General features: G+C 45.8%; 1 long non-coding RNA gene across 1 annotated transcript; it reads right to left on the bottom strand.

Annotated features, from left to right (window-relative positions):
* Positions 1-2,699: 2,699 nt before the first annotated feature.
* LOC140721114 (uncharacterized) lies at positions 2,700-8,379 on the bottom strand. The gene is made up of 3 exons (XR_012097318.1): positions 8,247-8,379; positions 4,421-4,585; positions 2,700-3,217 (listed from the first exon to the last, which is right to left on the bottom strand). It is a non-coding gene; the product is annotated as an uncharacterized lncRNA (long non-coding RNA).
* Between the last annotated feature and the right edge of the window lie 16,322 nt (positions 8,380-24,701).

Genomic DNA, 24,701 nt, shown 5'->3' with positions numbered 1-24,701 from the left:
CAATCCCGAGGCAACATTTTATGAGGATGGAAGCTCTTTTGTGGATCCAGCAGGATAACAATATTCTGACTATGCAATAGTGATGGACAGTGAAGTAATTGAGCAGGCCTCTTTTGAAGCAGCTGTCTCCGCCCAGAAGGCTGAGCTGTTTGTTCTGACTCGTGCCTGTATCCCAGCAACAGAGTAAAGAGGGAACGTTTACACAGACTCCCGTTATACATTTGGAATTGTACATGACTACAGGGTTCTCTGGGAACATGGAGATTCCTGACTTCCTCTGGCCACCCCATTAGTAATGCCACCTTTGTAAAGAACTTACTCACCGCTCTACAGCTACCTCGAGTTTTGTTCTTCTCAGGGGGACACCTCTGAGGAGGAGTGAAAACTGTGGTCCCAGATGGGGTGCCAGAAAGACCCCAACATAGGTTTTTGGATCACCCCAGTGGGACAGATTTGTGTTCCTACAGAGTTTTTACCAATATTGGTCGATTAGATACATAATTGTACACACCTGAGAAAGGAGGGAATGGTTGGTAACCTGTACCCTGCAAACAGGGTACGAGTCCCTTGCCAGGTGGAACTTTTTGTGTCTACAAGTTGATTTTATTGAATTGCCTAGAGTACATTGCTATAGATACTGCTTAGATATTATAGATGTGTTTAGTAGATGTGTTGAAGCTGTTCCAACTACCAATAATACTGTTATGACTGTTGTGAAGGTATTATTACGGGAAATAATTCCCAGGTACGGCCTGGCAGAGATGCTGAGCTCTGACAATGACCCACACTTCGTGATGAAAGTAAACAAAGGCATACGTAACGAACTAGCTATCAAGCAACAATTCCACTGTGTACACCACCCATGGGCCGCTGGCACAGTGGAGATAGCCAATGGCACTCTGAAGAGTAAACTGGCCAAACTAACAGTGGAGACTGGACTCACTTGGTTGAAGGTCCTACCGTTATCCAGTTCCACATGAGGGTTACCCCACAGGGGAAAACAGGGTTGTCACCAGCTGAAATCATTTATGGATGGCCCATGAAGACACCCTGGGGACTAAGGCCTTGTGTACCATTGCTCCCAGAAAGTCTACCAGCAAAATTGGATATTGATACATGAGGGGAAGACATGGGGAAATATATATACCAACTAACCAAAATTTTCCAAGCATACATTCACAGGTATGACAGGCTTACAAGGAAGAGAACTACTCCGCACCATGGAACCTGGGATTTTTTTTCCTGATGAAGAACTGGGATTAAGGGAATCTTGGACCTCGGAGGAGAGGACCATATCAGGTGTTACCGACCGCTCCCATAGCTGTGAAACTGAAGGGGCAATCTCGGTGGATACATCATTAGGTGCCAAACATGTTACTGAAGGAACTGTGTAGAAGGTCTCTCTCGGACTAATGGGAATGTATTGGTTGTTAGTGGTGTTCATGTTTATGTCTTTGAGAGGGCTCACCCCAGCATCCGGGGGCCCCCATGTTAACACATTTCTGTCTTTCTGTCATACTTATGCCAAACAGGTAGAACTAGGGACCTGCTAGGTTTGTGCTGAAATTCCACAGCATGGTAAAACTATGGTTCCAATGTCAGTAATCCTGCTCAACCAGAGTGAGGAACTCTCAGCCTGGGCTTTCTCAAATAACATCCGGGGAAGTGAGTTGAGGACCTGTGGTCCAGTCATAGATGACTGTGGCTGTCAGTGTTTTGAGGAATGGTGTCTCAGGCCCCCACCAAACGGAACTTCCAATACTGGGAAACATGCATCCTGGCCATACTTGCAGGTGCCCAGCAGCCGAGAGGAACAACTGAGACTGATTCATTTTGGATGATTACTTTTCTCTCCTATGGAGTAGCCAGGAATTCACGAGAGATAATCAATTTGGATACAGCACTTGAGGAGCTGGCCACAACACTGCAGGGGCCCTGACAGTAACACAGGCCCAAGTAACAGAAATATCCACTGAAATGATTGCAATCTGGCAAATAGTCATACAGAATCGTACAGCTTTAGAGTTTATCCCAGCTGAGAAATAGGGAACCTGTGCTGTTATTGACACAGAATGCTGCACGTATATCCATGATGAATCTACTAACATTACACCCCTCTCCGAGCACACTGCAAAGGAGATTGACAGGATCAAGAAAGTAGGGCAGGATTTACAAGGGTTCACCGAAGGGTCGAAATGGTGATCTTTGAAGGCCTGTTTGGTAATATGTGGGGCATGATACTGCATTATGTCCTAATAGTTGTACATATCTTTGTTACAATTACTGTTGTGCACTGTCTTTACCCACTGATAAGTCAATGCTGTTATCAGTTGCTTTCTCTGTAAAAAGTTTCTGCGTTGTTGATAATGTAATGATCAAAAGGAGGGAAGGATAAAGTCTGTGAAATGGTTAACGCTTCGTTAAACAATAGCAGGCTGTTTTTCTGAAAGGAACTGCTGATGATCAACCGATGTGCTGAGCCATGTTTCTTCTTGTGGTTAGCTAGCTAGAGTTTCAAGATGCTTATCTCCTTGCGCATTCACATGTAGAGATAGGATAGCTTCAGTCTGTTCTGTGTGTGTAAACCATTATGACTATTTTGTAGTTTGTCTTTAGGGGCTCCAGCCTGTCATGTAGTAAATATCTTTGGCTCCAGCCTGTCTTGTGTGGGGGTATCTGGATGGATATATCTGTGGTGTAAGGGGAAATGTTAGTCAGTTAGTGGATTGGGTGGGAACAGTCACAGACTGTTCCTGTTTGAGCGACTAACTAAGTAAGCCCCGGGTACTTGGAATACAGAGTTTGCACCGTACGGTCTCTGAGTGACTTAATCCAGATTCAACTTCCACAGAGTGGGAGTGGTTTTAAAGGGCTGGGCTGCTGGGAGCTCATTACCAGACCTGGAGTGATTGCAACTGGGTCTGACAGAGGCATAACTGGTTGTTCTGGGCACATTCAGTCTCACTCCAACTATTTCCCACCTTCCCTTATACAGGTATGTAATGTCTAAAGGATCAGTGTTTGAGTAAATGAGACTCACCAAACTTTCTCCTGACTGAATCAATGGAATCTCAGAGTCTCATGAGGCAGAGCTGTTCTGTCCAGTTAATGCTCTCAGTTCTCAGGCTGGTTCACTTGTTGCTGTTCCCTCGTCTTCAGCCGTGGTTTGCTTCTAGTTGGGGGTTTTCTTCCAATAAACCTCTCACCGCAGGTCTAACTTTAACCAGAGAGACAATGAAGCACAATAACAATAAAAAGGAGAACCAAACATTTCAGGTTAATGTTACTAAGAACAAAACGTGTAAGGCTGATATAATGATTTCAGTAAACATTTTTTTTATTGTCACTCACACATCACAAAACAATATGGGATAAGGAGGAGCCATCATTCAGTCAGGAACAGAATTAGGTGATTCGATCCATCTGGTCTGCCCCACCATTTAACCACAGCTGATTTTCATTCCAACACCATATTCCTGCCTTCCTCCTGTAACCCTGAGCTACTCAGCAATCATGAATATGTTAATCTCTGTCATAAATATACCCAAATGGCAGCTTCAACAACCTCTGTGGCAACAAATTCCACAGATTAGACATCTTCTGGCCAATTTTTTTTCTTCACTCAGTTTTAAAGGGAAGCTTCTTTATTCCGAGACTGTGCTGTCAGATCACAGTCTAATGGAAATATCCTCTCCATGTCCACTGTATCCAGGCTTTTCAGCATTTGGTAGGTTTACTTAACCAAACATCCCCCCCACAACCCCCCACCGTCCCTCTGAACTGCATTGAGCACAGGTCCAAAACAATCAAATGCTCCTCATGCATAACGCCGAACATTCCTGAGATTATTCTTGTAAACCTTGTTCACAACAACTGTACTGAACACATTTCTAGGAATAACAAACTAATTGGCACTAGGGTAATTTGCAGGGAAAAGTTGTGGTTACTTTATTGTTCAACTGTCACAGAGTGAGCCATTTCCAGTTCCATATTAAAAATGGTACATTTCAGGAAACATAAACCAATCCAGAGTGAATGTAATAAAAAGAAATTGGAATTACCAAACTGCTCAGCATGTAAGGAACAGCTGTGGGGAGAGGAACAATCTTTACAATTCAGGTTAATAACATTTTGTCAGAATGACTTCAAACATTTTCAGTTTTTAGTGCAGATCTCCAGCAACTTGAGATTCTGCCCGATTTCCACCACTTTATCCAGATTTGACTTCCACAAAATGCGAGTGATTTTAAAGGGCTGGGCTGCTGGAAGCACATTACCAGACCTGGTGTGATTGCAACTGGGTCTGACAGAGGCATAAATGGTTCTTCTGGGCACATTCAGTCTCACCAACTATTTCCCACCTTCTATTGTACAGGTATGTAATGTATAAAGGACCAGTGTTTGAGTAAATGAGACTCACCAAACTTCCTCCTCACTGGGAACTCCAAATCTGCTGATTCAGAGTTGTTCTCTCCAGTTGATGCTCTCAGTCCTCGGGCTAGTTCACTTCTTGCTGTTCCCACATCTTCAGTCATGGTTTGCTTCCAGTTGGGGTTTTTCTTCCAATAAACCTCTCACCGCAGGTCTAACATTAACCAGAGAGATAATGAAGCACATTAACAATGAAAAGGAGAACCAAACATTTCTGCTTAATGTTACTAAGAACAAAACCCACTGAAATTTAAATGTTGAAGCCAAATATAATAATCTCAGTGAACAATCTTTTATTGTCCCTCACACATCACAAAACAATATGGGATAAGAAGGAGCCATCATTCTGTCATGGTAATACATAAGACACAGGAACAGGATTAGGTGATTTGATCCATCTGGGCTATAAACGTGCAGGAGCAATGTGTGGTTAAGTGCCATGCTCAAGGATACAACACACTGCCTGGCCTGAGGCTCAAACTCATGACCTTCAGATTGCTTAACCACTCGGCCACGTGCACATCACAGAAACCACTCTCCCCCCTAGACTTCCCAGTCCCTCAGTAAAGCAGGCAGTGAAATCAAAGATCCCCAAAACCTGGGACATTCTCCTTTCTCACCCACCCCAGTCTGGAAGAAGACACAACAGCCACAAAGCTCACGGACAAATGTGAGCAGCCTCAGGAAGTGAGGCGAGTTGGGGGAAGTTAACGGGACTCAGTGACCAACATCAGATCCCCCAACACAACATAGAGGAAGCAATCTGACCCATCCGCAGACGCTGAGCACACACCATGTCATCTTGCATCACAAAGTGAAGGGTAGGGCTGATCGACGGTAAACAGCCTCACATGACCTGTTGGTGGGTCTCCCATTTCAGCTCTGCGGAAATAGACAGCCTGGGCTCCAGGTTTGGATCGTTCAATGCAGATTGTGAAGTCGACACATTTTTGACCAGCCCAGATAATCGGAAAATAAATGAGTAATTGGTTCTCAGTTCGGGGCTCACGGCCAACATCAGATCTCCCCGCTGGGGATCGGTCTCAGTACTCACCGATGGGAACGCAATATCTTCGGCCCACAGACAGTGATCCCGACCCCTGGCTCCCCCACCCAGGAGGTGAGGACCCTTCCCTCGATCCCACAGATGATGCACTTCAGCACTGAGCGGAAAAGAAAACACCGCCCGGCCGGAGACAGAGAACATGCGCGAAGTGAGTGTCACATCATCCGGAGGGCAGGGCCTCGGAAACAGATGCACAGGTGCTGCCCATCTGCTGTTAAATGGGAGGGGCAAATGGGATCACGTGACCAGCCGGGTCTCCCACCCCAGGCAGAGTTTTCCAGCTACCCACCACTCTGTGTAAAGAAACAAACTTGCTGCTTACATCTCCTCTCACCTTAAATATATTAGACATTTCAACCCCCAGGAAAAATAGATTGTCTGTCCACTCAGAATCAGAATCAGGTTTATTATCACCGGTGTGTGTCATGAAATTTGAAAACCGTGCAGCAGCAGTTCAATGCAATACATATTATAGAAGGAAAAAAAACAAAATAAAATAATAAAAATAAACAACTAAATCATTTACAGTATATCTGGGACCCTTACTCTTTGTGATTTTGATAAATGACCTGGATGAGGAAGTGGAGGGATGGGTTAGCAAGTTTGCTGATGACACAAAGGTTGGGGGAGTTGTGGATAGTGTGGAGGGCTGTCAGAGGTTTCAGTGGGCCATTGATAGGATGCAAAAATGGGCTGAAAAGTGGCAGATGGAGTTCAACCAAGATAAGTGTGAAGTGGTTCATTTTGTTAGGTCAAACATGATGGCAGAATATAACATTAATGGTAAGACTCTTGGCAGTGTGGAGGATCAGAGGGATCCTGGGGTCCCAGTCCATAGGACACTCAAAGTTGCTACGCAGGTTGATTCTGTGTTAAGAAGGCATATGATGCATTGACCTTCAACAATCGTGGGATTGAATTTAGGAGCCGAGAGGTAATGTTGCAGCTATATGTGACGCTGGTCACACCCCACTGTTCTCAATTCTGGTTGCCTCACTACAAGAAGCATGTGGAAACCATAGAAATGGTGCAGAGGATATTTACACAGATGTTGCCTGGATTGGGGAGCATGCCTTATTAGAATAGTTTGAATGAACTCGGCCTTTTCTACTTGGAGCAACGGAGGATGAGAAGTGACCTGATAGAGGTGTATAAGATGATGAGAGGCATTGATCGTGTGGATAGTCAGAGACTTTTTCCCAGGTCTGAAATGGTTATGAAAAGACAGCACAGGTTTAAGGTGCTGGAGAGTAGTTGCAGCGGAAATGTTACATATAAGTTTTTTTACTCAGAGAGTGGTGAGTGTGTGGAATTGGCTTCCGGCAACGGTGGTGGAGGTGGGTAGAATATGGTCTTTTGGATAGGTACCTGGAGACACTGGAGAAAAATAAAGAAATACTAGCTTAGAAAAATAGAGGGTATGGGTAACCATAGTAATTCCTAAGGTAGGGACATGTTGGCACAACTTTGTGGGCCGAAGGTCTTGTATTGTGCTGTAGGTTTTCTATGTTTCTGTGAATAAATTAAAAATCGTGCAACAAACAGAAATACTATATATTTTAAATGTGAGGTAGTGTTCAAGGGTTCAATATCCATTTAGCAATCGGATGGCAGAGGGGAAGAAACTGTTCCTGAATCACTGAGTGTGAGCCTTCAGACTTCTGTACCTCCTTACCTGCTGGTAACATTGAGAAAACCACATGCCCTGGGTGCTGGAGGTCCTTGATAATGGACGCTGCCTTTCTGAGACATGGCTTCTAATCCTCTGGTAATCTTATAAACGTCTATCCAGTCTCTCCCCAGCCGGCAAGGCTCCAGAGAAAACGATACAATTTTGTCCAACCTCCCATTATAGCTCAGGCCCTCTAATCCAGGCAATATCCTGGTAAACCTTTTTCTGCGCCCACTCCAAAGCCCCGACATCCTTCCGAGAATGGGAGCGACCAGAACTGTATGAAACACTCCAGATGTGGTCTAACTAGTTTTATAAAACTGCAACACAACTTCCCGACTTTTGAACTCAATGCTTCAACTGATAAAGACAACCATGTCATTTGCCTTCTTAACCACCCGATCAATCTGTGCTGTCTCTTTCAGGGAGCGATGAACTTGGAGTCTAAGATCCCTCTGATCATCAACACTGTTCAGGGTTTTGCATTTAACAGTGTACTGTCTCATACATTCGACCTACCGAGCTGCCAAGATGATCATCACTAATCAAATCTCACTGAGATTTCTCAGGTCCTGTTGAATTTATTGCCAAGTGCACAAGTACGGGAAGGTACAGGTACAGAGAAACACTGACTTGTGGCAGCATCACAGGCAAGTACATTCAGATAACACACAGAACAGCAATTATACAATTCTCTGTCAGTAACAGTATAGAAACGTGTTTTACGTCATCCTGCTAATAGGACCAGAACAACAGGGGCTGAGCGGCGGCTCATCTCAGACGGTTCGGTGTGAAGGTCTCACAACCCGGACCGACCCCGGCAGATTCTGTGAAGGAAGCGAGGCGAGGCCTCCCCCACCCCCACCTTTTATTCTCCAGTCCTGCCGAAGGGTTTCGGCCGGTAATGGCGACTGTATTCTTCCCCTAGATGCTGCCCGGCCTGCTGAGTTCCTCCAGCATTTTGTGCGCGTTGCTCGAATTTCCAGCAACTGCAGATTTTCTTTTGTTTGAGTTCGGGAAAGTTAACTCACCACTCAACGTCAGACCTCCCCGCTCGGGACCGGCTTCAATACTCACCGAAGGGAAATTGTTGGTGTTGCCCCGCAGAGAATAATCCGTCTCCGGCACCCCGTCCAAGGGGGCGAGGACCCCCTCCCGATCCCGATCCCGAACCCGGACCCGCCGCTGACCCACTTCCACAAAGAACGAAAAAAACACTACCTGGCGGCTCGTGCCTGTGAGCATGCGCAATCTGCGTCACAGGTGGTGGGCGGGGCCACGGAAACAAACCCGCAAATGCTGCCGATCTGCGGTAAAACATGATCACGTTTCGCTGGAGGGTCTCCCATGTGACCGGTGACTGTTCCTCGCCCTTCACATATTGCCCTGCCCACCGCCGCATTTCCCACATTATTTCATTATTTCACTATACCATTTCCATACGTATTTAGATTTTCCGTCCATATCTTCCTCGATCCCTTTCCCTCCAGCCCCAGGTCACAGAGTTCTCAGAGTTATAGTTCTGATTCACTTTCCATCCCGACACACAATTCAGCCCCACACAGAAAATGAGCAGGTTTCTTTTAAATCAGTCAACACACACAAAATGCTGGTGGAACGCAGCAGGTCAGGCAGCATCTATAGGGAGAAGCACTGTCGACGCTTCGGGCCGAGACCCTTCGACAGTCCTGAAACGTTCCGAAACATCGACAGCGCTTCTCCCTATAGATGCTGCCTAACCTGCTGCGTTCCACCGGCATTTTGTGTGTGTTGCTTGAATTTCCAGCATCTGCAGATTTCCTCGTGTTTGTCATTTAAATGTCTATGTTTATAAACACTCATTTCTATTCACATTCCTCTAGCCTCACTGGACAGGAACACTGAAACATTAAGTGAGAAACAACAGGAGGAGGCCATTCGGCCCCTTTAACCATCAGCAAGATGGAGGCTACTCTCCCATCTCAGCCACATGCTTCTACCGATCCTCATTTTCTCGATCCCTTGGGTCTCCACAAATCTGCCAGCCTCTGTTTTATGTGAGGACGATCACCGAGTCTTCAACACCCTCTGTGGTGGGGATTTACAGACATTCACCACCCTCGGCGTGGAGACATTTCCCCTCATCTCAGTCCCAACATTTTCACTGCCATCATATTTGACCTCCTAAAATGAACCACTTCACACTTACCTGGGCTGAACTCCATCTGCCACTTGTCAGCCCTTTTCTGCATCCTATCAGTGTCCCGCAGTAAACTCTGACAGCCATCCACACTATCCACAAAACATCCAACCTTTGTGTCATCAGCAAACTTACCAACCCATCCCTCCACTTCCTCATCCAGGTCATTTATAAAAAACACAAAGAGTAAGAGTCCCAGAACAGATCCCTGAGGCACTCCACTGGTCACCGGCCTCCATGCAGAATATGACCCATCTACAACCACTCTTTGCCTTCAGTGGGCAAGCCAGTTCTGGATCCACAAAGCAATGTTTCCTTGGATCCCATGCCTCCTTACTTTCTCAATAAGCCTTACATGGGTTACCTTATCAATTGCCTTGCTGAAATCCATATACACTACATCTTCTGCTCTTTCTTCATCAATTTGTTTAGTCACATCATCAAAAAATTCAATCGGGCTCGTAAGGCGCGACCTGTCCTTCACAAAGTCATGCTGACTATTACTAATCATATTATACCTCTCCAAATGTTCAGATCCATAGCGACTTATCCAACTTGATGCTTTGCAAAAGCTGCAGCACATCCTCTTTCTCAATGTCTACATGCTCAAGCTTTTCAGTCTGCTGCAAGTCATCAGTACAACCACTAAGATCCTTTTCCATAGTGAATACTGAAGTAAAGTATTCATTAAGTACCTCTGCTGTTTCCTCCGGTTCCTTACCCACTCTCCCACTGTCACACTTGATATCTCAGGGTGAAAGGTGAAATATTTTGGGGGAATCTGAAGGGGGATTCTTCACTCAGAGGTTGGTGAGAGTGTGGAATGAGCTGCCAGTGGAAGTGGTGGATGTGGGTTCGAGTTAGACACTAAAGAGAAATTCGGGTAAGGACATGGATGGGAAGTGTATGCAGGTAGTTGGCAGTAAAAACAAAAACGGGTCCGTATTGACTAGAAGGGCCGAAAAGCCTGTTCCAGTGCTGCTGGGCTCTGTGACTCTAATAATATTCTGATTTGTAATTTCCACAGTCATGTGCTTTGCTGCTAATTACCGAACCCAGTAATTTACAGAATGGGTGCAGAGGCTGCCCAGTGACTGTTCCTGTGATCAAAGTCACTGGGACGTTTCATCACTGAGCAGATAATGTCTTCTCCATTCTCTTTCACTCAGTCCATCACTCAACACCTTCCATGTTTACAGGAAATCACAGAACTCACAGAGAAGGAAAACGTATCAAACAACACTCTTTGTTACTTCCAATTAAGGGCTTATTTAAGAGAAAAATTAGGTCAAACAATGTTATTGCCGAAATCTGATAAAATAGAAACTTTATTCAAAAAGGAAAAACGAAAAAAATTATTTATTGTATGTATAGATTGATTCAAAAACAGGCAATTAATAAAGGAATCCATAAGTCAAGACAAAAATGGGAAATTGACTTGAATATTAAAATTGAAGAAACAAATTGGTCAAGACTATGTCTTGATAGTATGACAAATACAATAAATGTCCGGTTAAGATTCGTGCAATATAATTTTTTACATCAATTATATATTACACCACAAAAAATAAATAAATTAAACCCAAATTTATCTGATTAGTGTTTCCGATGTAACCAAGAAATTGGTACTTTTTTACATTCTACTTGGTCTTCTTCTAAAATTCAACCTTTTTGGACAAATTTAAGAGTTTTATTGGAAGAAATTATTGGAACACAACTTCCACATAATCCAATATTATTTTTATTAGGCGATATTGAAGGGATAAAATCGAAACCCAAATTGAATAAATATCAGAAAGAATTTATAAAAACTTGCACTGGCAGTAGCCAAAAAGGCTATTCCATTTACTTGGAAATCGGATGCATACTTAAGTATAGATCGTTGGAAGAATGAAATTTCCAGCTGTATTGCAGTTGCAAAAATGACTTATAATCTAAGAGATAAATATGAAACATTTTTGAATATTTGGCGCCCTTAGTTAGAAAAGGCAGGATTAAATATATAAGTGATCTGAAGATAAAATAATTGGTTATTTGGGGAAATAAATAAATATATATACTAAAGTTATTACGAACTCCGTGGAGCATGTGGGGATCTTCCGATATCCAGGCACTCTTTCTTTCTTTTTCTATAGGGATGTTAGGGGGAGGGGCTAAGGGGAGGGGGAAGGGTATTTTTTCTTCTTCTTTCTGTAATTATCTGAAAACTCAATAAAAAAAGTTTTTTTTTAAAAACAGTTATTTTGGCACTATCCTTCGTCAGTTTCCTTCGCCTGCTACCTTGCCTGTAACCTCGACTGCGTCCTTGCCTGTATCGCCGTCAAGTTCAACCGCCGGAGTGAGACTGGAGCCTCGCCATGCCAAGATATGCAGCTATCTATTGCTGAGTTTGGATCTGTCTCTTTGTGTCCCTGTGTTTAGTGTCCGTCAAGGAAAGAGTCCCGGCCTTAGGAGGGGTCCTGACTCTGTGTAGAACCCCGGTTCTCAGGCCTGTTCCCAAGGAGGGGTCCCGGCTCTGTGTTCTGTGTAGAACCCCGGCTCTCAGACCTGTTCCCAAGGAGGGGTCCCGGCTCTGTGACCCTGTACTCCAACACCAAGGCTCTGTGTTCCAAGATCAAGTCAGGGCGCCGTGTTCCAGCCTCGTCCAAGTCTGAGCTTCGTGTCCTCATCCAGTTCTGGTGCCTCACTGAGCCCAGGAGTACCTCGCCCAGCCTGGTGCTGGAGATTCCTCGTCCAGCCCTAGCCACGTCCAAGATCCTGGTCTAGTCCAAGCCACGTCCAAGATCCTGGTCTAGTCCAAGCCACGTCCCTGTGATCCCAGTGCTATCTTGTGTCTAGTCTGTTCCTAGCCCCGAGTCCTCGACTGGATCCAGGTTCCGAGCCCGAGTCAAGACCCATGTTCCGGGTCCCTGTCCAGTCTTTGTCTCGGAGTCCTAGTCCAGACATCTAGTTCCAAGTTCCTCATCCAGGTCCCGCTTTCATAGTCTGAGTCCTAGACCAGGCTCAGTGTGCCTGCCTCGTCCAGGGCCTGTATCCATGTCCAGCATCCTTTCCTCCTGACTTCCGTTGCATTCTGGATAATCTTAGCCCTGCTCCCAGTACTTCAGTGTCTGTGTCTTGCATTTGGGTCCGCTACCATCGCCCCCCCCCCCCCCGCTTGCAACATACATAAACCAGCCCGTGGCGTTCCTAACTGTGATTTCCTCAATATAACGAACATTACCGAGAATCTGGAATCTGCAGCGTTCGCGGTTATAGAGCTACTGACTTGTTAAGTGTTCTTTATATGAGGGTGGAGGTAGAGGTAGAACGCTACCTCCCTCCATTGCTGAGGAATGGGAGGAGAGTGAGGTGCTGAGAAAGTTGTGTGTGGAAAGTGAAGAGCGGGTAGCTGCAGATGAAAGTGAGTGTGTGGAGAGATGGTGGGGAAAAGAGAGGAGGAGAAAGAGAGACCATAAGACATGGGAGCAGAATGAGGCCATCTGGCCAATCGAGTCTGCTCCGCCATTTAACCATGACTAAACCTTTTCCCCTCCTCCTCAATCCCAGTTCCCGCTCTTCTCCCCGTAATGTTCATTGTCATGTCTAATCAAGGACATGTCAATCTCTGCCTTAAACATACCCAATGATCTGGCCACCACCGCTGCATGTGGCAACGAATTCCACACATTCAACATACTTTGGCTCGGGAAATTTTTCCGGATCTGTTTTGAAAGGGCGCCCCTCTATCCTGAGGCTGTGCTCTCTTGTCCTAGACTGTCCCACGATGGAAAACATCCTTTCCACACCCACTCTGTCCGGGCATTTCGAAAGGGTTCAATGATATTCCCCCTCATCCTTCTGAATTCCAGCGAGTACAGACCCAGAGCCATGTAACGCTCCTCGTGTGATAACCCTTTCATTCCTGGAATCATCCTTGTGAAGCGCCTCTGAACCCTCTCCAATGGCAGCAGATCTTTTCTAAGATGACGGGCTCAAAACTGTTCAAAATACTCCAGGTGAGGCCGCACCAATGCCTTATAAGGCCTTAGCATCTGATCCTTGCTCTTGTATTCTAGACCTCTTGAAATGAATGCTAACATGGCATTTGCCTTCCTCACCACCGACTAAGACTATAAGATAACCTTCATGGTGTTCTGCACAAGGGCTCCCATCTCCCCCTGCATCGTAGTTTCCTGGAATTTCTCTCCGTTTAGAAAATTGTCCGCAGGTTTATTTCTGCTACCAAGTTGCATGTCCATGCATTTACCCAAAATTGTATTTCATTTGCCACTTTCTTGCCCATTCTCCTAATCTAAGTCCTTCTTCATCCTACCTGTTTCCTCAACACTACTGCCCTTCCCCCAACCTTCGCATCATCTGAAAACTTGGCAACAAAACAATCTATTTCATCATCTAAATCATTTATATAAAGCATAAAAAGAAGCGGTCCCATTACTGACCCCTGAGGACCTAGTGACTGGCAAACAACCAGAAAAGGGTCCTTTTTATTTTAACTCCCTGCGTCCTACCAATCAGCCAATGCTCTAACCATTTTAGTGACTTTCCTGTATTACCATGGACTCTTACCTTGGTAAGCAGTTCATGTGTGTGCACCTGGTCAAAGGACTTCTGGAGTTCCAAATGTACAGCATCCAATTCATCACCTTTATCTAATCTACTTGTAATCTCCTTCGAGAATTCCAAAAGAGTCGCCAGGCAGGATTGTCCCTGAAGGAAACCATGCTGACTTTGTATTATCTTGTCCTGTGTCACCAAGTACTCCATCACCTCATCCTTAACAATTGATTCTAACATCTTCCCAACAACTGAGGTCAGGCTAACTGGTCTATAGTTGCCTTTCTGCTGCCTTCCTCCTTTCTTAAAGAGTGGAGTGGCATCTGCAATTTTCCAGTCCTCCGACACCATGCCGGAGTCCAATGAATTTTGAAAGGTAATTTCTAATGCCAGCAGAATCTCTGACGCTACTTCTTCCAGCACCCCAGGGTGCAGTTCATCTGGTCCCGCTGACTTATGTACCTTTAGGTCTTTCAGCAGTTTGAGCAGCTTCTCTCTTGTAATAGTAACTGCTCCTACTTCTCTTCCTTCACACACCACAATATCAGGCGTGTAGTTAGTGTCTTCCACAGTGAAGAATGATGCAAAATGCTGATTTAGTTTCATCAGCCATCTCCTTGTTCCCCCTTTGTTATTTCTCCTGCCTCATTTTCCACTTCAATTTCTCTTTTATTTTTAACATACTTGAAAGAAAAACTTTTATATTCCACTTTGATATTATTTGCAAACTTGCTTTCATGTTTCATCTTTTCCCTTCTAATGATTTTAGTTGCTCGCACTCGTGTTGCGATCACATTTTCCAAAGGTTCTTCTACTTTAAGCTCCCTAATCGCCTCCCGTTCATTATATAGCACCCAATCCAGTACAGCTGATTCCGTAGTAGGCTCAACGACAAACTGCTCTGAAAGGCTATCCCTCTGGCATTCAACAAACTCACTACCTTGAGATCCATTCCCAAGCTGATTTTCCCAAATGACCTTCGTGCTAAAATGTCCCATGACTACCATAACATTGCCCTTTTGACTTGCCTTTTCTATTTCCTGTTGTAACCTGTGGTCCACCTCCCAGCCACTGTTAGAGGCCTCTATATAACTGCCATCAGCGTCTTTTTACACTTGCTGTTTCTTAACTCAACCCACAAAGATTCAAAATCTTCCGATCATTTGTAACATCTTCCTACTGATCTGATGCTATTCTTTACCAGTAGAGCCACACTACCCACTCCGCCTACCTTCCTATCCCTCTTGTTTAACCTGTAACCTTGGGCATTCAGCTCCCAAGTGCAATCATCCTTCAGCCACAATTCAGTGATGGCCGCATCATCACACCTGGCAATGTATGATGTTGAGAGTGGACAGTCACGGGGGATATAGAGAGGGGGATTTAGAGATGGTTGGAGCAAGGGGAGAGAGCTGGAGAGTGAGGAGAACGAGGTAGAGAGAAAGGGATAGAGGGCTAAAAGAAAGGGAGTGGGAGGGTTCTTTACGGAGACTGGGATGGAATGGCGGAATGGGTGGGGGAGGCGGTGTGGTGGGCTACAGAAAAGGGTGAGGGAGGATGGGTAGGCAGGATACCGAGGTGGTGTGTGTGAGCGATAGGGGCGGCGAGGAAGGAGAGATGAGGGAAAATGGCGTCAAGAGGAAGGGGAGGGGGAGACGAGTTTGCAGCGTAAATGAGTGAATGAGTGCAGTGTGGAGGGTGTGGTAAACTGACCGGGTTCGTAGAAAGGAGGGTTCAGTGTTTTGGGTGGCGAGGAGAGTGGAGCGATTTGGAAGGGAAGAGGGAGAGGCTGGAAGAAGAGTCCACTGTGACGGGGAGCGGCAGTGAGGAGTCATGGATGAGTGAGAGGCAGTGCGTCTGGTCAGAATGATTAAGCTAACCAGTTATTTATCCACAGTGGCGAATATGTTAGTCATGGTTGAGATTGTGGCCCTCGTCTCGGAATCCCACTGCGAAACTTTTACCGCACATGGTCCCGGTTCTGCGATCCGACGCTAGGGTGGGGTAGGGGGGAGTTGTGGGGTGAGGCGGGGGTTGGGGGTATTGCGATTTCCACCCACTGCTCCCGATCACTGTGTCGAATCCGTCAGATCATGTTTCTCACACAGAAATTGTTAAGACTTCGGACAAAGTCAGGAATTAAAACAGGTTGGGTATGTTGCGACTAACGTGACCTGCGTATATTTCAATGCAAAACGGTATTGAAGGAAAGGGGGATGAGCTCAAGTCGTGGATCAACACAAGGAATTACGATATGGTAGCCATTAGTGAGACTTGGCTGCAAGAAGGGTAGGATTGGCAGCTCGATATTCCTGGGTTCTCTCCTTTTAGACGCGACAAAACGAGGGCAATTAAAGGGGCAACTGCGGCGTTACTAGTATCGGGAATATATCACGCCACCACTTTGTCAGTACAGACTAGGGAACTCGTCTGGTGAGGCTTTATCTGCGGGATTAAGAGGAGAAATTTTTAGAGAGACCGCACCCTTTTGCAAGAAACATAATCTGTTACAGGAGGTGATTTAACTTTCCAGGAATGGACTGCGATACCCGCACGGTAAAATAATTAGATGTGCTGGAGTTTTAAGCTATTCGAAATATTCTGAGAAGTGTGATTGGGATAGGCTGTTTTCTGTCAAAGGTGAACCTGATACGTGGGAGACTATCAAAGGTGAAATTTTGAGAGTTCAAAGCTTGTGTATGCATGTCGGAATAGAAGGTACTGTAAGTATAGCCGGTTCTTTTTGGGAACCTTGGTTTTCAGGAGAAATTGTGGCCATGGTGAAGAATATAGATGGAGGATCATAGCACGTGTGGGGAGCGAGGAATTTGTGGAGTAGAAGAAATTGCAAGACAGCACTTAAGAAAGACATATGGAGGACTAAGAAAAGTCACGAGTTTGTCCCAGCAGAAAAGGTGAAGTAGAATCCCAAGGGATTATACATGAATTATAAGAGAAAGGGAATTACAAGGCACAAAATTGATCTTCTGGATTACCGAAGGGTAATCTATGTGTGGAACCAGAAAAATGAGCAAGATCCTAAATGGAGTCTATGAGGCAAAGCAGAGTGAGTTCAAAGACTCCGCGCAGATTATAGAAGAGGACGTGTTTGCAGACATGATGCTAGTTAGGATGGAAGTCCCCAGCGACTTACAACATGTTTCCTCCGACCTTGAGGGATGCAGATATACTTAAGTTGTGTTTACCGGCAGGTAAGGTACCGAAGGATTGGGAGATGGCTAAGGTTGTCCCGCTCTTTAAGAAAGGTTCAAAAGGTAACAAGGAAAGTTAAGGCCTCTGTACCTGACATGGTAGTGAGAAGGCAAGTTATTGGATGATGTCGGTCTGGACTTTAGCAAGGCATTTGACAAGGTCCCGCACAGAAGGCTGCTCAGGAAGGTTCAGTCGCTGGGCTTTCAAGCATAGATTGGAAACAGAGGTATTCAGGGAAACGTAAGGAAGTAATCTGGCAAATGTTCTGGGGAAATTTCTTTGGGGTTCTGAGTAGGATTATCTTTGCATCATCGGTGAGGACGGGAGAGGTTCTGGAAGATTGCGGATGTTGTTCCCTTTTTCAAGAAAGGGAGTGGGAATAACCCTTCGGAAATAATGGGACAGTGAGTCTTAATTCAGTTGGTGGTAAGTTGATGGAGAAGATCCCGAAAGGCAGGGTTTATGAACCTTTGGAGAGGCATAATATGATTAGAAATAGTCAACATGGCTTTGTGAAAGGCAGGTCGTGCCTCTGAGCCTGATTGAATTGTTTGAGGATGTGACAAAACGGTTTGATGAAGGCAGAGTCGTAGATGTAGGGTATATGGATTTTAGCAAGGCACTTGACAAGGTGCCCCATGCAAGGCTGATTGAGAACGTAAGGAGGCATGGGATCCAAAGGGAGATTGCTTAGTTGATCCAGAACTGGCTTGCCCGCAGAAGGCAAAATGTGGTTGTAGACCGGTCATATTCTGCATGGGGGTCGATGACCAGTGGTGTGCCTCAGCGATCTGCTCTGGGACCCCTACCCTTTGTGATTTTTATAAATGACCTGGATGATGAAATGGAGGGATGGGTTAGTAAATTTGCAGAGACACGAAGGTCAGCGGTGTTGTGGATGTGTGTTGTGGAGGGCTGTCAGAGATTACAATGGGACATTGATATGATGGAAAACTGGGCTGAGAAGTGGCAGATGGAGTTCAACACAAGTAAGTGTGATGTGCCTGGCCTGCTGTGTTCAACCAGCATCGTGTGTGTATTGCTTGAATTTACAGATTTTCTCGTGTAAGTGTGAGGTGGTTCAGCTTGGTGGGTCAAATAGGAAGGCAGAATATAGCATTCATGTTAAGACTCTTGGCAGTCTGGAGGATCAGAGGGATCCTGGAGTCCGGGGTCCATAGGACGCTCAAAGCTGCCCAGCAGGTTGATTCTGTGGTTAAGAAGGCATACGGTGCATTGGCCTTCATTAATCTTAGCATTGAGTTTCAGAGCCGAGAGGTAACGCTGCCTAGTCGCCTCACTACAGGAAGGACGTGGAAACCATAGAAAGGATGCAGAGGAGATTTACAAAGATGTTGCCAGGATTTGGGAGCATGTCTTAGGAGAATAGGTTGAGTGAACTCGGCCTTTTTTCCTTCGATTGATGGAAGATGAGAGATGACCTGATAGAGGTGTACAAGGTAATGAGAGTTATTGATCGTGTGGACAGTCAGAGGCTTTTGACCAGGGCTGAAATGCGTAGCGCGAGAGGGTACAGTTTTACGGTGCTTCGAAGTAGGTACAGAGGAGATGTCAGGGGTAATATATATTTATTTTTTTACGCAGTGATTGTTGAGTGCGTGGAATAAGCTGACGGTGGCAATGTTGGAGGCGGAAACGATAGGGACTTTAAAGAGACTCCTGGATGTAGGTTAGAAAAATAGAGGGCTATGTGTAAAGCCGAGGTAGTTCTAAGGCAGTGACATGTTCCGCACAGCTTTGTGGGCCGAAGGTACGGTGCTGTATGTTTCCTCTGTTTCCATGTTTCTTACTGTATCGTTGCTTTCTGCAGGCGTTAAGCTGTTGATGGTTACATTGACATGCCACACTGGCTCAACAAAGTGAAATGAAAGTTGAATGGAGTTACTCCTCTTACTACAATCCAGTCATATTACCTGGGGCCCTGTGGACAACGTTACCACTGTGACCGACATATTGGCCTTAAGCAAATAAATTGTAGCTTACAAAAAGGAGGGTGCCGCGAAAGCTCGACGAGAAAGTGCAGAGGGTATATGGTTTCGTTTTCTTTTCAACCCTGTTTAATTTCATCCATATGTTCAACATAATTTATATTTTTCTTATTATTAAGGAATGCAATGCATTGTTTCTGCAAACTAACATATCTCTCTACATATGCTAATGACACTGTGTCTGATTTTGAATCTGATTTTAAAATACTGTTCCGACATTATAGGTTGTGCAAGACAGGTTCACCAGCCGGAGGTCTGGTATGTTCGCCCAAGACCGTGCTCATTCAGGGTCTGAACACAACCCTGTTCAGAAATATCTGTCCAGAGTACTAAACTAAATGCGAAAGTGGACAAATTCTCACCCACATACTGGACCTAATCACTAATTCCAATGCAGAGCCTGATCAGTATATCAGGTGTAGGCCCTGAACACTGATCCTGGTCCCCAAGGCAACGTACATAGCTGGGGTTTGTCTACCTCAGAATTTAGAAGAATTGTAATTGTGATCTTTCCCAAATAGTGCCTATGATAGGTTCTTGACCAGGTCAATGCTAAATATTAGCTGAGCGTAGGGAGTGCAAAGGAGACGTACCGAATAACGCTTTATCACTGTGATTGCTCAGTACCTGGGCGGGTGATGGAAGCAAATGCCTTATTGTTGTTTAAGAGGTACATAGATCGTGTGCAGGTAGATGGGTCGTGAGTAATTTGGCAACATGGTCAGTACGATCTGTTCCTGCACGGTACTGCTCTGTGTACAATTCTAAATTGTTTCTGCAAGTGGGAGAGTCACGAATAAAGCAACATAATCAGCAAATAAATGGTCCATCTTTAAGAAAGCGGGTAAGTGGAAATGTCTTCTCTCAGGGGGAGTGAATCTCTGTACATCTGTATATCTATATAGATATAGATGTATATCTATACAGATGTACATCCACACCTCAGGCTCGCTTCTGTCTAGGGGGAGCAGCCTTCTGCCCCGTCAAACTGGGCAACCAGATTGTGTAAATATTCTGTGATGTCCCCACTCGGCCATATAACAGACAGTACACCATATGCGATTAAAGGATTACACTTTATAGATATTACTGGTACTAAATAGTTACCAACAATGCAGTATATATAAATAAAAAAATATAAAATAAAGGAGCCGAAACGTATCAGAGTTCAATCAGTTTAGTGCACAGCGTTGGAGCTCAACCATCGAACCTTCGACCTCTTGTTCCTCTCCTCCGACCTCCCGTCTTCACACCTGGGACCACCCGCAGTGGTCAACCGAGCAGTGGCTCCAGCACCCGTCCGCCTTCATCTCCTCTTCCCGCCGACAACCTGGCCTCGGACCCCCGCTCGGGGTCCGTTCCGTCACCCAGTTTACAGCATCGCGTCCTCTCTCCCTCACCCCCTCGCGCCGACTCCCCAAAAGCCCGCCAACACTAGCTTACAGACCGAGAAGAGAGAGTAACATTAATGTCAATTGGTTAACAAATGAATACAATTCTCGTTATCAGTAAATTTTAAACCAGGCAAGCTTCCAGCATTCTTTCATAACAAAACAAAGAAGCCATTTTGATTAACATACGGAGTTAAAAAGAAAAAGAAGAAACGTCCTTTACACTCTCCCCCCACCAAATAAAAGTCATGTCCTCATGACTATTAAATAACTCGCCCACGTTTCCTGCCAACCAAACCCTAACTCAGGCACAAACAGTGACATTGCTTCCCAAACAGTAGACCTCACGCCCTGTTCCTCAGGCGCTACATAGGCCAAATTCTCTGGGAGTTTCTCAACCCGTCGAGACCTCCGTACCTCCTCCCCGAAACCATCCTGGCTCCGACACAACCGGGGATTCCTCGGCTCCGCTTGTCAACTCCTCTCTCAATCTCTCACTCATGCCCCCTTGCAACTCTGATCCCCCTGCTGTCCACGGCCAACCCTCCCCACTGCACCTGACTCAGTGGCAGAAAGGCTAAAGGTCTCTTCCTCAATCGAGGGGAAGTTAGCAAAAGGCAGCATGTACCACACATGCAGCGCATCATCCTTCGAACCCGTATTCTTCCTCAGTTCTGCGATCGGTAGCTGCTGTTTGATCTTCTCCAAACGGAAGCACGTGGCCTGCACTGCTCCCCCAGCCTCTTCAGCCTCCCGCAATCGAGACATCAGCTTCCTCTCTGGCTCCTCCAACTCCCGCCACAGTCTCAACAATTCTGTATTCACTGCATTTATCTCCAGCTTTTCCTTCCTGATGACTTCTTCAAGGTCAACCTTCAGGGTTTCCACTTCATTTGGACTGTCGATGGTCATCTTCAGGTTCCCTTCAAACTTCCGCTTCCCTCTTCCAAGATCTGTCCGCAATTGCTTCACCTCCTCAAACTCCCCTCTCCGGGCTCTCGGTTTGCTGTTACTCTTAATCAGATAACTTTCTTGGTCTTCCAACTGATTCCGGATCTCTTTCTCCGGTTTCTGATGAGAATTTGGTCTCTCCATCTCCACATCAAACTTGATTCCGTAGAGACAGTCACTCACGGGCTGCGACCTTCGCCAGACCTGACACGTGACCAGAGAAAGCTTTAGCTCTTTAGTTCTCAGTCGCTCCTGCAACAGTCTCGCTTCAGATTCTCCCGAGGCAAATCCAAATGCCAGGAGAACATCCACATACGCCAAAATCCCGAGCACCTCCACATCCCCCATGGTCTTCCACGTGCCCCGCGGGAAGGTTGCAAGGGCTCCGGATATGCCCACTGGCATCTTTTCGTACCGGAAGAATCCTAGGGGACCTATAACGGCCGTCTTCTCCTTGTCGGCCTCACTCATCGGGATCTGGCAACATCCACTCCTCAGATCCAGCACCTTAAACCACTTCGCACCACTCAGACAGGCCATCGCCTCTTCGGCCCTCAGGGCCGTATTCTGGTCACTGACAGTGCGCCTCTTCAGCGCACTATACTCCACACTCACGCTGCCTACGTCTCCTACGGCTTCAGGGCCCAGTCGCCGCAAACTTTCTCTCTCACCGAGGTGTCTTCAGCGGTCAACTCCCCTCCCTCCTGGTATTTCGGAGCGTCCACTAAGAGGGTCTCACCCTCAAATACTTGCCCCAGGCCGTACCACCACCGGCTCTCGTTTGAATTCGGTACCGGCCCGTGGCTATTACACAAGTCCTCCCAAGCAGCTCGAAACTCTGGGTTTAATAAGTAATAATAGACAGTACACCATATGCGATTAAATGATAACACTTTATAGATATTACTAGAACTATGTGATTAATAATGATACAATATATATAAAGGACAAGAAAATAAAGAAAAGGCGCCAAGACTTAACAAAGTCCAAACCACTTCGTGTACAACCGTTGGAGCTTAATTAACAAAGTCTTCTGGCCACCATTTGATCCCCTCCGAGCTCCTCGACTCGTAGCTCAGGACCACCCGAAGTGATCAACCAAGCACATCTATCTTCGTCTTCTCTCCTCGCCGAACATCCTGGCCTCGGAGCCCCACTCGGGGTCCGTTCCGCGCCCAGTTTACAGCATCGCTTTCTTTCCCTCTCCCTCTCCCTCTCCCTCTCCCTCTCCCTCTCCCTCTCCCTCTCCCTCTCCCTCTCCCTCTCCCCCTCCCCCACCCCCTCTCTCCCTCCCCCCCCTCGCGGCGATCTCCCCAAAAGCCCGCCAACAATAGCTTACAGACCCAGAAGAGAGAATAACATTAATAAAAATTGGTTAACAAATGAATACAATTCCCGTTATCAGTAAATTTAACTCAAATAAGCTTCCAGCACTCTCTTGCAACAAAGAAGCATTCCTACTTTTAACAAAACTAAGAAGCCATTTGATTATCATACGCAGTAACAAAAAAGAAAAATAAACCCTCACAAAGAAGAAACCCTCTTATACTAATAAGAAACCCCCTCTACACAACGTTCTCATGGATGCCTCCCGACCTGCTGAGTTCCTCCAGTGTGTTGTACGTGTTGCCTTTACCAGCGTTTGAATGCCATCGATCCTTGAATGTGGAGTTGGAGATGCGGGAGAAGACAGCGCCCCACTGGCGTTTAATATTGTGGATCTGTGAAAGATAAATCAATTCTGTATCAAATCCCATGTCGCAGGTACTTACTGTCACTGCCAACTCACAATGTACAGCAGAAAGGCCACTCGGTCTATCTGCTCTCTGCCCAGGTTTCTGTTCCATATCAGTATTTTAAAATTTATCTCTCACTCTCCCTGTTGCAACTTGTCACCACTCCGTGGGAGAAGAGATTTCACTTGAATTTCTTAGAATCAGAGAAATCTGCAGCAAATTACAGGCCCTTCGGCCCACAATGTTGTTCCGACCATGTAACCAACTCTAGAAAATGCCTAGAATTACCCTACGACAGAACCCTCTATTTTCCTAAGCTCCGTGTACCTATCTAAGGTTCTCTTGAAAGACTCAATTGTACCCGTCTATACCACCGTCGCTGGCAGTGCAGTCCACACACCCACCACTCTCTGTATAAAAAATATATTTCTGACATCTCCCTTGAACTACTTCCAAGCACCTTAACTATGCCCCCCACGTGTTAGCCATCTCAGCCCTGGGGGGAAAAAGCATCTGGCTATCCACACGACCAATGCCTCTCATCATCTTATACACCTGCATGATTTTCCTTCATGATTTCTCCCAGGCTAATTAACACGATGGGCTCGCTGAGTATTTGACCTTCCCCATGGCTCTGGAGTAAGGTGGTTAAACTCCTTTTTCCCTGCTCTTTTCAAATTTTGTGTCATTTTCACCAATTTCAAAGGACTGTACCTCAGACAAATGGGTTGCTGCAATGCACCTCTTAAGCCTGACAGCAGACTAGTGAGTGAATCTTCAGTGGAGCAGAGTCAGAAACCAAAGAGTTACCAGCACCAATCAGGGCTTTGGGGCTCTGGAAAGAGATGGGGTCTGGAGGTTACGAGCAGGAGGAGGAAGAGGAACAAGACCAGCAGGATGTGGCTATGAATGAAAGATGAGAAACATTTGGAAACTGGTTAATTGAAAAACAAAATGGTTAATTTCTACAAAACATTGCAGGTAATCAGCAGATCAGGCAGCAAATGTGGAGAGGAATAAATGGGCAGCATTTAAGCCGAGCTCCTTCAGCATGTCTAGACTGTGTACCCCTCTGCTTAGTTGCTGCCTGAACTGCAGAGTTCCTCCAGTATTGTGTGTGTGTGTGTGTGTGTGTGTGTGTGTGTGTGTGTGTGTGTATATTTCCAGCAACTGCAGAATCGCTTTTGTTTCACATCTGCATTTGTAAGAGGATTGTACTTTGGCATTAGATACACGAAATGCATGTTGATAATGAGTGTATCGTTTATGGGAGCCGCTTTCTGCGTTAAGAAAGCTGTTGAGTTTTCTACACACAAAAAAGACCTGAGATATGGACATGGAACCGATGCTTGCAGAAATTTTTAATGGCACCATGATTACCCATAAAGCGCCGCGGTTAAAATTTCGCTGTCGTTTGAAGCACCGATCAAATGCGCAGGCGTCAGGATTGCTGCCGTCTCCGATAATTACGCATGCGCGCAGTATACAAAATGTCG

Source organism: Hemitrygon akajei, unplaced genomic scaffold, assembly GCF_048418815.1.
Source record: "Hemitrygon akajei unplaced genomic scaffold, sHemAka1.3 Scf000050, whole genome shotgun sequence".
Classification (NCBI taxonomy): domain Eukaryota; kingdom Metazoa; phylum Chordata; class Chondrichthyes; order Myliobatiformes; family Dasyatidae; genus Hemitrygon; species Hemitrygon akajei.
This window is presented reverse-complemented; position numbering and strand designations above follow the sequence as displayed.